Genomic DNA, 3,444 nt, shown 5'->3' on the forward strand with positions numbered 1-3,444 from the left:
TCCTAACCCCCAGACTGGATGGAATTCGCCACGCTATATGCGATTGCAGCCACACTGGCTGCCACTGGCTGGCGGCCGCTTTAACTCCCGGCAGTAAACATCCCTGTGGGGAAAATCTCTAGTTCTGAACTAGTGCGCTTCTAGTATATTTAAACCCAGTACTCGTTCGCGCTAAATCTCTTTTGCATGTATACAACTGGCGAATTCAACATGGCGTTGTCCTAGGAAGTGTCCCCCCGCTACATCCCTAGTCCTAAATTCTATAGTTCCGAAGTTAAATTATTTTCAAGGAAACGTGCTTTAAATTTGAAATAAAATTTTTTTAACGATTATAAGAAATGTACGTTTACATACCTTTGGCTGTAGCTGAGATTGCAGAGGGGCTTGCTGTTATTTGTTAGATTTCAGAAGGTCGCAAGATGTTAAAATGTTAACACAAATTTTTATTTTGTATTACCAAGCTATGAAAAAGCATCTGGGAAGTGCAGAATGGAAGCGTATTTGAACGAAAAAGCCGCCAAGCACATACACATCTATGTAAAGCAAACAAGCCCCCCGCTGAACACCTTTTTCGATAGTTCCGAACTAGTTAAAAATTCGACAATTAAGATCTAGTTCGTTCTGCATCCCTTTTTCTATAGTTCCAAACCAGTTATAAATTAGTCATCTTAGATATAGATTTCTAATGAAAAAAGGGATATAAAATAATTTTTTAACAGTACCACATTTTATTGATTTTGAACTGGTGGGGAGCTAGTTACTCTCGAACTGGTTCGTTTTTGGCGATAAAGATCTAGTACGGAACTAGAAATTTGATTCACTAGTAGGCGGTTTCCCTGCAGGGATACAATTGTACAAGTGTATGTGCTGTTGTGTTGGACTATGTGTAATGTGACCAACCGTACTTCTTTCGGAAGTGCAGTACTTCCTTTTTCTCTCTTTGAAGTACAGTCAAATGTACATCTTTGCGATATTTTGTACTTCAGGATGGAGATTCTGACTTCCTCTCTCCCCTGCTCTGTATTGATCTGGCTCAAATTTACCTGAAACACGTAACTAGGTGAGTGATCAACGGCGGCTGTCGTGGAAGCTTAACGTTGAGAAAAGGGTAGGAAAGTTGTCGGTTGCCTTGTACTGCTGTTGGAGAGCTATCGGTAAAAAGTGGGGTATCTCGCCCAAATTATTTCATTAGCTCTAGGAAACCAGATTTAAGCCTATATTGTTTCAAGGAGCCCTTGTCTAGTAGAACTCACTAGAGAAGGATACACTTGTAAAAATGCTATTAGGTTAAGGGAAACCGGGTCCTTTGTGACATAAAACAGGAAAAGAAGATGTTTCTCTGCCGCAGGCCTTTAAAATCATTTTTGCAGTGCAAGACACGAGTGAAACATCGTTATCGCTTAAAGGTGCCGAAAAACACGTTACCTCTCAAGGGCTAGTGATGGTGGTTCTGACAGGCCATTGTGCGATTGGTATTCATGCGGTGAGACTAAGAATTTCAACTGATCCTTTTGTATCAGCTGTCAGAGTATAATGAAGTGGAATCATCTCCACACTTTCTTTTAGACGGTCCAACCTTAGCGAGGCTAACATGGAAGCATTTTGGCTCGCACTTCTGAATAAACACTGAGCTCTAGGGATCGAAATTAGCCGCATTAGAAATTTCGGAATCGGCTCGCGGTGCTAACTTAACCCAACCTAAGCTTTACTTCTTTGAGCTATGAAATAGTTGGTCACATGAACTATGCGTGCTCTTGCAAACGTCTTCAGATTGCGTTGAGTTTATTTATACGCATACAAATGTATTTATAATGTACAATATGTACATATATAGTTACTTGCGTGTGTATGTGTGCATTTGTATATTTGCAATTTAATTCAATGCTTCAACAACGGCTGTTGCACGATACGAATGAAATGATTTATGACGACAAAATCATAAGTTCATAAATGTCATGCAACAGTGCAACGGGGGCAATAATATTGCGACGCAGCGGTGGCAACAGTAACAGTAGCAGAAGCATCAGCAGCAGACACAACTGATAGACGGCAGCAGCAGCACTTACATAGCACTAGTTGCATTAAACTATAAAAAATACTTATATAAAAGCTTAGGAATTGCAGACATTGTCGACTCAGACGTACTCGCTTGAGTGGCAGAAAATTTGCGCGTTTAATTAGATGAAAATATTTGAAAATCTATTTTTGAGCGAAAATGGAAGCGAAGCTAGACGAAGTTGATTTCTTCATGTAATAACATGGAAATATTAATTATAATTATTTGGTGGATCTTTTTTTTATATATTTGGCGTATTTGAATTGAAATTGCAAGACAGAGGCATCAACAGAAAAAAAAGCATGGAACAATTTTTCGCATTACTTCAGATTGACATTCCATTTTACACTTTTTCTTAGTTTACATCGAAGCATCTGCGTCTAGTCCTCGATTTTTCTCCTGCACTACCAATTCCGCCAATCAATGCTTCGTGGGGGTGCCAAAAAATCGCCGCTGTTACGGAATTGTCTCTTTAGACTTCTAAAATGTTTAGAGACTAAAACTATTGTGCCCCTTGCCGACGTCATTTCTCCTCCCCCTGGCATCATATTATCTTATAGGTGATTCTGTTGCAAGCATATTACCGCTGCTGTTTACAAGCTATTTCTTTTGTGGTCAAACCGTGAGCATTGGAAAAATGTGTAGGTATAGGAAACGCATTTCCCATCACATTTCCATAGAAATTTAAAAACGAGTCACTAGTTTACTTAAATATGTTTAGTAGATCGTACCACCATTCAGGCAGAAGAAAAAAGTTCGCCGTACACCTTAGAGCGTAAAACATGTTTGCAAGAAAATTTAGATTTTTTTTGCCGAACCCATAACACATTCTCTACACTTTTGAATGGCGACACAGGTGTCGCGTTTGATGAAGTAGAACAGGAACCAATGTTTATGGACGATGCACACGTTCCTCTACTCGACCGAGACGCGATGAGAACAGCAATAAGGCGGCTTAAGGACAACTAGGCGCCCGGAGACGACGGTATACCAGCTGAGCTATTCAAAACCGGTGGCGAAGAGTGGCGCATGTGTCAACTAAGCAAAATTTGGTCAGATGAATGCACGTGCGAAGACTGGAATCTCAGTGTACTTTGTACAATCCACAAGAAGGCAGATCTCGCCTTTTGCGCCAACTATCACAGAATAGGCCTTCTTCATATTGCGTACAAGTCGACGATACTGTGTGAAAGACAGAATAGGCCTTCTTCATATTGCGTACAAGTCGACGATACTGTGTGAAAGACTGCAGCCGTTCACAAACCAACTGATTGGACCTTATCAGTGTGGCTTCAGACCTGATAAGTCCACCACTAGCCAGAGTTTCACAGTACGTCAAATCCTGGAAAATACACTAGATAAGCAAATCGACCCACACCATCGGTTTG

This window comes from Rhagoletis zephyria, unplaced genomic scaffold (assembly GCF_001687245.7).
Source record: "Rhagoletis zephyria isolate East Lansing unplaced genomic scaffold, Rhagoletis_zephyria_1.1 Rzeph_scaffold_03951, whole genome shotgun sequence".
In the NCBI taxonomy this organism is placed as follows: domain Eukaryota; kingdom Metazoa; phylum Arthropoda; class Insecta; order Diptera; family Tephritidae; genus Rhagoletis; species Rhagoletis zephyria.